This window comes from Vigna radiata, unplaced genomic scaffold (genome assembly GCF_000741045.1).
Source record: "Vigna radiata var. radiata cultivar VC1973A unplaced genomic scaffold, Vradiata_ver6 scaffold_149, whole genome shotgun sequence".
Taxonomy (NCBI): domain Eukaryota; kingdom Viridiplantae; phylum Streptophyta; class Magnoliopsida; order Fabales; family Fabaceae; genus Vigna; species Vigna radiata.
Genome location: NW_014542731.1, coordinates 328,918 through 339,715, shown reverse-complemented (window position 1 = coordinate 339,715; position 10,798 = coordinate 328,918).

Genomic DNA, 10,798 nt, shown 5'->3' with positions numbered 1-10,798 from the left:
TTAATTACACGTACTCATAATTTTTAATTATTTTTATTTCAAAGACCATGTCTCTTTAAAAGTTTGTATATTAATGGGAAGTGGGTGTTGTTGTGTTGTAATATCCTAAGATTAAAGCCTTAAAGGCCAACCTGGACTCCAACAACTGTTAGTATAGTAGCCATCAAACCTACCATAAATAATTTCTTCAAGTCAAAATATGAATAAAAGAAATCTTATTATTAATATAAAACTTCTTATGATCTCATCTTCCAAAGCAAAGGTTGGTGAAACAAGTCACCAAATATGGATCTAATAATTCAATCAAAACTACATTTGGGATAAGTTTGTAGTTTAGAGGATTATACTATTTGGATATTTTTAAAGTAGAAACAAATTATAAACAAAATTTAATTTAAGCAACAACTTCAAAAAATAAAAATTTGGAAAAGATTACAAAATATTATAGATAAATTTAGAGAAGTTAGATCAAAATTTTCCTGTGTTTGAAGATAAATTTATTGAAACATATATAACCACATTTTTTAGAATTTAAAAATTTATTATAAATCTTAATACAAATATTTAATATATTTATCCAAAGAAAATTAAATTCTATTTTTTAAGAATTGTGTTCTTGGTAGACACCGAATATTGATAAAATTGGAGATATTTTATATAAAAAATAAGTTTAAGTTATTTTTTAATTGAGTTAAATTTTCTTAAAAAACTGTTAAATTAGGTATTGATATTTAAATAAAGATATGAAAAAGGTATAAGTAGAAAACTTTAAGAACAATTCTTTATCAAGTTCTCATCTTTGAAAATAATATTTATTTTATTTTATTTTATTTGAACAACTTTTATATAGAGGGATGGATAAAACCCTTTAATCATAATTATATTTAAGAAGTTATTGATTATTAATAATATTAAACATTACTTTACTTACAGTAGTAAAGTAAATTAATTATTGTACCACAAATATTATTAATAAGAGGATATATTAATTATTTGATAACACCTATCCTATCATTAATAGCTATCATCATACATCTTTTCATAAATTGTAATGTGTTGTAAAAGCTATCTATATATCGCTCATCCTCACATGGCATGATTGTGATAGGTACATCAATTCTAATATAATTTTAGTTTGAAGAGACATGATAAAATTCTAATATGAGTTGTATAAATTTTAAATAATTAATTAATGTCAATACGTTCTCTTTTTATAATTGCAGCATCATTTTTATTTCCAAAATTTTGTAGAATTTGAATAAAAATACTATCATTTCATAAACCCCCACCCAAATATAATTTAAATATCAAACTCTTAATTATTAATTAACTGACTCAAATATGATGTGTTAAAAATGAAACAATAATTTAATTTTCATGCAAAAATAGGAGTGATTTTGCAGTATAGGAGGCTCAAATATATATCACTATTTTTTATTTTTTTGCATGAAGTCAAATACGTATGTCATTATAAATATACCATGTGATCCCTTCCTTTTCCTCAGTCCCACTTAACAATAAAGAAAACACAAATTTTTGTTAACAAAATTGAAGTCTATTATCCTTCTTAAAAAAAAACATAAAAATAAAAATTATATTTTGAAAATTTATAACATTATTAGACTTCTGTTTAAGAACAACGTCATAAGATTGATATTTGACTTTAGACTTTAGTTTTATAAAAAATCAAATTCTAAAGGTATTTTATAATTTCAATAATGCAATCACATTTTTATAATCTCCCATTTTCATGAAACTAAAAATGAATTTTCTCTATATTAGTGAAATATGAAAAATGTTTTTATAAGATGGATAGGTTATGTTTCATTATATGTTTTCTTTTTTGTTTATTAAATATATTTCTTTTTACGAAACTATTTTAAAAAATTGTTTTATCTTTAAATTATATATATATATATATATATATATATATATATATATATATATATATATATATATATATATATATATATATATATATTGTCTTTACATTTTATGAAAGTTTGTATAAAACATTTTTTACAACAAATTGTATATAGTGTTTTTCATGTTATAAACAAAATTTTACAATAAATTATGATATAATTAACATGTTGTTTGCGGATAAAGATGTTTCATTTTATTCTTATGAAGTATAAGAATGAAATATGTACAAATTTAATGTAAAAGTAAAATATAATTGTAGAAAATAATTTAGAGACAAATAGAATTTTAAATTTTTCTTTTTATCTATTAATTTTCCTTGTTTGAAATTATTGTGATGATATGCAACGTGATGTAGGGTTTTTAATGCAGAAAAATATCATATGAGTAATGAGTTATCTTGTTATTACGTGTCTTCATGCATGCAAGGAATAAGAATCACCAAAGTCCTATCGACACAACAAACTGACTGAGATAAGCACTTTTTGGTGGGCATTATATATATGCCCTAAAGGATACGTTTGATGCTTGTGAAAATTTTCTATCATTTTTTCTCTACCACATTCATACACTCTTGTAATCCCCGTAAACCTAAAAGAATGAAACTTTTGATGAATAATATTTCGTTTTTTTTTTCACATTTTTTGTATACCTAATTTAGGTGATTGAAACATGTAAGGAACACACCATGAGCCAAACTATAACAAAACAACGAATAAATAATGGTGCGAGGATTTTTTTGAAATAAGTAACTTTTAAATAATTACTTATTTAAGAAGTATATATAGAGTTTGCTTATTAAAAAAATATCTACTTTTTAAACAAGTAGATTAGATAAAAGTATATAAAATGCAGAAATCTTAAAAAATCTTATGTGATAAGTGTACTGTATGCTTGTCTAGTCAATTTTGGACGGTCAATCATCAACCAAACATTGTAAGCTTCAACACCGATGACATTTTAGGTCAAACTCTTCTTGGTTGATTATTCTAGACCGTGTTCTTTTAGGCTGAGCTTTTTTGATTGACCACCCTAAACCAACTTCTTGTACATGTCACTTATGGTCGACTATCCTGACCAAACGACATAACTATACAGTTGCAAAATAGACAGATTAACAATGGTAATGATGAATCAATCAATTAATATCGATTAAGGTATGTTTGGACCGTGATTAGATCGACAAAAATGTAAAAGTTCATAACAACCACTATAAATAAAGCTTTAAGGTATGACTTTTAGATACATGCATCACTGCATTAATATATATTGATTGATCATCTACTAACTTTAACATTAAAGTTATTTCTGTAAATACCATCTAGCCGGATTAGAAGACTCAACCCAACACTTGTTCGATTAAAAGAACAACATAAACACCTGAATGGCATGGATAAACAATCTAAAAATCGACAGTATTCAATATTGAAGATCAACCATAAGCATGATATATACATCCCAAAACAACAACAATGAAATTGTCAATTATATATAATCGTGGTTGATCATATAATTTGTCACCATCACTATTTTTAATAACAATTATATATAATCTTGGTTGTTTATGGAAAAGAAATGATGACAATTATAGATCCAACATTGAAGTATGTATAAACTTAATCTATTAAGATTTTATTTCCGAGTAGCTTTTAGTGATATTGTTAAAAAGAAAAGATCAAATGACTTAACATTACTTTAAGTAATTTTGATTGTTTTATTTTTAAGTATTCCTTTCTAACAGATGTAGTTGCTTTCTTTGATGCTCATATATAGGGATGGCAACGGGTCGAGTCGGGTACGGATAGTGCCTACCCGCAACCCAACCCGACAAAAAAAATCCACTCGCTACCTGACTCGCTACCCGCAAGGATACCCGCTTAAAAAATATCCGCGGATATTTTAAAACCCGCGAATATCCATGGATACCCGCAAATATTTAAAAAAATATATTTTTATAAATTATTAAAATAAAATTACAAAAAAAATATAAAATATAATATAAATTAAATTAAATATAAATTAAAATTTAATTTTTGTTTCGGTTGAATTGGTCTGAGGGTCAGTCGTACACTCCGACGCTCAAGATATAAAAAAGTCTAAATAAATTTTATTAGGATAGAAGAGGAAGATTGTACCTAGACATCAATTGTATATTTATAAAGCCTGTGACAGGCAAGCCCATAGATTATATTTTTAGGCAATCAAACCCAATAATCAATAATTAATAGCGTATATTTTGTACAGAGTAAGAAAATCTGACTTGTTAATTAGTACAATATATTTTTAGGCAATCAAACCCAATCATCAATAGTCAATACATCATATTTTGTAAAGAGTAAGGCAATCTAACATATTAATACTTGTTAATTGTCCATAAATGACAATTAATTCCGATTTGTATATTTAATATATTATAATTTTAATTAAATTTAACCTTTTAAAATATAAATTGATGTTAATTTTAATTAAATTTAACTTAATAAAATAAAAATTAAATTTTTATTTTTATTTTTTGCGGGTAGCAAATATCTGCGAGTATGGATAGTATAATACCCACACCCGACCTGTTGGATAGTATAATACCCGCACCCAACCTGTTTATAAGCGTGTATTAAAGTATCCACTATCCGCAAATTTCGGATAATAAACATATCAACTATCCGTCACTGATTTTATCTGTTGATATCCGCGAACGCCAATTTTTTTATCTGCTCATATAAAATGTTTAGTTTCTGTTAAAAACATAAATGAACAAGTATAAAAAAAATGACGTAAAATTCTATAATATAAAGTTGATTTGAATTGTTAACATATAGATGCAGTCTATAATAAGATATAGGAAGCCTTTTCCTTATAGGTTTCTTCTTTTAGTTTGATAATAAAGTGTGGTAAAGTGGTGCATTTAAAGAGATAACAACACATCATGATGGAAACATTAAAATTGTGGTTTATACAATATCAACAAACATATTTAATTCTAAAATCCACTTCTCATCATTCAAACTCTCTTCGACACCTTTATCTGTTGTGCTGTCAACTCCCACTATAATTTTCTTACATATTAATTATAACAATCTCTAATGATAAATACGATTTTTGTTTTAGCATAAATTATTTAACAAAAAGACAATATTAATTGTTAATATAAACATTAATACTTCTGTAACATCATATGGTACACTTATACCATATTTATAAATAATATATACTATCAATAATGATGAAATGTTAAAATAATGCATCCCATTATTACAATAGATTTATAATATTTAGAGTGAGTTACAGTGATATTTTTAGTAAATTATATTAACAATTTTACATTTTTTTTATTGCGTACAATTGTGTTTTTTTTTAACCACCACCTTTTACAAGGATATATGATGTAATGCTTTTTAGAACAACTACAAGGTTGGGTAATATATAAAAAGTGTCTTTTTAATATTTAAAAAAAAATCCGTAGATTTTCAAAAGGTAGAAGTGTGATTTATTCTGATATTTATGTTACTTTTAATTTAAACAATTAAAAGTAGTTAGTTTGGTGATAATAGTCTAAACCACTAAGTAGTTGAAATGCATGGTTGGTTGGCAACCATTTTTAGTGGGTTTAGGTGGACAAGAGAATGTGAAGTAATTGTGTTGTTATTTTATAATTTATTAAATTTTTGTATTGTGTGTTGAGGACAAATGGAGTTTGAAGGTGGGCCATATGGGTCTTGTACGGCGAAAAGGCAGGCCCATTTTGATGGAACCCTTAATTAATAGAGGTTGTTTCCAAGGAGTGAATTTACAATACAAGTAGTTTCTCTTTCTCCTTGGATGAACCTAACTTTCTTATTAAGAAAAACCATGTGCTTTAATGCCCTTAACCTCACCAAATTTTATAAATTACTTCATTTATAAAAGAGATTTGACATTATGTTTGATAGAAATTTTATAGAATTAAATATGTTTTTGGTTCAGTGAAAATTGGAATTGGTTCCTCTTCAAAATTTTTGACTAATTTAGTTTTCTAACTCTAAAAATGTATGAATTTAGTCCTTTTAACCAAATTTTGCTAACTTTATTTGATGTTTCAAACGCGTTTCTCAATTAACGTTAAAGCAAAAATGGGTCAAACAATGTAAACAACCTAAATGCTATAATGAAACGTGATTGAAACATCAAATAAACTTAACAAAATTTAGTTAAAAGGACTAAATTCATACATTTCTCAAGTTTGGAGACTAAATTAGGTCAAAATTTTGAAAAGGGACTAATTCTAATTTTCACTTAAAGTTAAAGTACAAAAACATATTTAACCCAATTTTATAAAATGATGAATTTGTAATAGTTTTTATTTATAACTTGTTAAAAAAATATATTTCTATTTAATATAAGATTCAAACTTAAGCTTGAATTGTTTATATTAATCATCTCAATATTATTTTATCGCAATTTTAATTTTTGTTGTTGTGTGTGTATGAAATATTATTTATTGAAGTCAAATTTTAATTTGATATTTGTAGGATAAATATTTTACTTTATTCTTAATTTAGAATTTTATCAGGTCAATATTTATATTGAAATTTTTTAAAAGGATCTTCATAAAGTGTAAGTCGGCATTTGCATTTAAGAACTTGAATGATAATAAAATTAAACAAATTTAGGAAGTTATATTTGATTTTTGATCAATTTATTAATGCTCTCTAGTTTTACTAAACGCTTGTTTAAGCAATTTCAACACATTATTGTACACCTAATGCAATAAGATTTATACTGTAACTGTAATAAACCAAACATAGGTTTATATTTTCAGTAAATTAAGTTTAGTTGAATTCAACTCGAAAAAATATTTCATTTTACATTTTAAGTCAAAAGTTTGATATGAATTTTATTTTTAATTATATCTTAAGAAAAGTGTCAACATTAAATAAAAAAACTGGTTTGAGCATATCAATTTATATTATTTATAATTTAGATATAAAATTAAGTTTGAAAAGGAAAAAGTGATTCAAATTAACTTTAAAATTAGTTGTTGTTTAAGATTAAATTTACTTTTAGTTGGAATGTTAAGTATATTTATAGGTAAGGATTAAAAATATTTTTTAGCTTTTTAACTTTGATGTTAAATTGAAATTTATTTATATTTAAAACATTGATACGTTTGATTTTTAAATTTAAAAAGTAAATGTATAAAACTTTTTATTTAATTATATTAAATTTTTTATCATGTTGAATATATTTGTTAATTAATATTGAAACAAAAATATCAAATAACAAAAACAATTAAAATGATAATCTGAATTGTGTTTAACATTTAAAAAAAATGAATGTAATTAGGTTAAAAAGACCTCATCCATTTATTTTTAAAATAAATATATCAAAATTTTGAAAAAAATAATAATTTTACATCAAAGTTCAAATACTAGATTTATTGAAACCAAAAATTATTTTTAGTATTCTAAATGAAATCCAAGCACACCTTTAATGTATGAGTTAAATATGTTTTTAGTCCCTATATTTTGGAGCAATTTTGGTTTTAGTCCATTTTCAAATAAGGTACAACTTAGTCCTTCAACTTTAGAAAACTCTGGTTTTAGTCCTTTTTACCAAATTTTTTTAACTTTATTTGTTGTTTTAAGCATGTTTCTCAGTTAACATTGAAGCAAAAATGTGTCAAACAGTGTAAGCAATCCAAATGCTATAATGAAACGTGCTTGAAACAACAAATAAAGTTAAAAAAATTTGGTAAAAAGGATTAAAACCAGAGTTTTCTAAAGTTGAAGGACTAAATTGTACCTTAGTTTGAAAATGGACTAAAACCAAAATCGTCCCAAAGTATAGAGACTAAAAACATATTTAACCCTTAATGTATTTTGCAAACCTAATTTTTTTATTTCTTAAACAATCAGAATATGATACATAGAACGACAATATCTTTTTTTCTTTCTAAACTATTTTAAAAAGATTATATATATCTATAAACCAAATATATATTTATTTAATACCTATATTTTATAAAAGTCATATAAATGTAAAAATTATATTATAATCTACTGTAACACTTAATTTATCATATAACAAACACTTAATGTATCATTCATTTGTTAAAAACGACATTTTACATTACTTTTATAAAATATAGAATAAAATAAATATATATTAATTTAAAGATAAAATACAATTTTCAAAAATAGATTTAATCCTATAAAGAAAACACCAACTAAGATGATCAGAAAGATAAACAGATAAAGATAGCTTTTTTATGGATTTTCATGCACTTTCAATACTTGATTTTTAACTTAAGCAAACAAAAAATATGAAGATCCCTTACTTTATCTGAAAGCAGGTGTTTTATTTTCAGTAGACAGAAACATTAATGTAAGATATTTTTTATGGCACTATAGGTAATAAAGAAAGGGGTCCCAAAACTTTAGTCAATTATTTATGAATCAAAGTGAACTTGTATTACTATCTTATATTATCAAAGTGTCGGTGAATAACACTACAACATAGATATGAAGTTCATGAATAAGGAGACAACAGTTAGTTAATTAATGCCTTAATTAATTGGTATTTGGAATGGAAAAAGAAAGTAGCTACTATAGTATAGTATTTAATATACTTGTATTATTTGTTTCTATTAATCAACTAATTAATGTAACCTAGATTGAATGAATTGTTCATAGCTGGCATAAATTATTAGCATGACTTGTTTATGCAATGTTGAATTGTTGATGGCAATGTGCCTATGCTCTTGTCTCTGTCAATCAATGAACTGCTTTTAGCTACCTCATCTAAGGGTTACTTGTAGGGTTCTTAGGAAATAACTTAACCTCTTTTGCACAGTTTTAGATTCTGAGTTGTGATTTTCTATCAATTTGGTCAGAAGTTTGAAAAATATGGTTATGATTATTTTGTTAATTAGATTTAACCCATAATTTTTCTCACTTTTCCTTCCAAATTTTACAATTAGATCAATATTATAGTTCCTAATATATGATGGTGATGTTTCTTCAAGTATGTCAAATTCTCTAAGTTAATAAAAACAATTAAAAGTATTGTAAAATTTGTTTAGAAAATCAAAGTATTGTAGTTGTATAATATGTTCTTAAAAAGATTTTTATTGGTTAATTTGTGAGAAGGATACATTTTATGTTTATTGTTACAGCTGTCTCATTGCATATTCTATTTGTTACTTTATTATTAGTTTGTTATTACACAGTACTTTTATTGGTAAGTTGAATAATGAGAATGAAAAACTTTTGAAACTAGAATTACTTCTGCTTTCTCTATTATGGTATCATAATTGAGAACTCGTCTTTTTTCCGCCTAATGTTTTTCTCCTCTTTCTCTATATTCGATTATGGCTTCCATTAGCTAAATTACTTTTCTAACATCAGATCACTTGATAAATCCGACTCATCCGCTTTACCTATATCCTGGAAAAAACTCAATTTTGATGCTTCTTTCGTTTCTTCTCACAAAGAGCAATTTTTACTAATGGAAGAGAAATATGGTACTAACACTTGAAACCAAAAACAAAAAACACTTCATACATGACACTCTTTTTTTTTTCATCCACAATTTTTGTATATTATGAGGATGAAAGTAGAAATTACTCTAAAAAGAAAAATTAGGATAATGACTACCAATAGACCATTTTAATGTTCACATAATACTTATCATTAGTGACGAACTTTAACTAATATTTTAAGGAAGTTAAAATCTTCATATAAGTGTATAAAAGATTTTAAGAATACCAAATATATTAAAATTAAAAGAATAGTTTAAATTATATGTTAGTTTATATAAGGCTTAATACCTACTTTGGTCCTCGTATTTGTATGAAAATCTCGATTCGACCCCAAGTTTTGAACTGTCTCAATTAGGTCATAATTTTTGTAAAAATGCACACATTTTACCCCAACCGTTAACTGATCTCAAACGGCGTTAAGTTTAGCTGACGTAGTATGCTGACGTGTTGGCTTAATCCCTTCTTGGTCCCCGTATTTGTGTGAAAATCTCAATTCGGTCCTCAAGTTTTGAACTGTCTCAATTGGGTCATAATTTTTGTAAAAATGCACACATTTTACCCCAATCGTTAACTGATCTCAAACGACGTTAAGTTTAGCTGAGGTGTGTTGTGACTTTGGCAAGTATACCAAATCGCTCAAGTAGTAAAACCGGTAAGACCGAATATCGTTTCCCAAGAGACTTCGTTATTACTTTACTATCGTATAATTACTAACTAATTTAAGTTAAAGAATGATTCCATTTTAGTTTGAGATTGTGCAATGAAAGTAAAAGTTATGCATAAGTAAAAGATTGAACTACTTGGGGCCAAAACACGTAAAAATGAGATGATTGATAAATATGTGGAATGAATATGTTGGAGAATGATTTCAACTTATACAATCATATGCAAATGCACACAACCACTCTTCTTCATTAACTTGTTCTTGTCAACTAGCTAAGTTACTTAAACCCAATCCCTTGGTCAGAAAACCTAGGTTCACTTGTAAAATCTCAATCCCTTGGCAACCCAACAAGTTCACCCGCATTAAGAAAAGAAGTTTAAGACAACCAAAGGTCCTAGCTCTATCCCTAGACACTATTTCCTTTAGGTGCTTATGTTCATTTCAAGGTTCACAAAATATTTCCCAATACTAAGCAAACCCTAACATCATGCGATGGTTGATCAAGTCATAACAAGCTTTAAGCATAGAAATAAACACTAACAAGTAATGAGAAAAGCATATTTTCATTTAGAGCAAGTGCATTTACATAAGGTTTGTATAGTTTACATCATTCCCCAACATATAAGAACTTAGCTCTCCATAGTCATGGAGAGCTTGAGCTTACAATGGAAGAAAAAGGGGTAGAAGGAGACCCA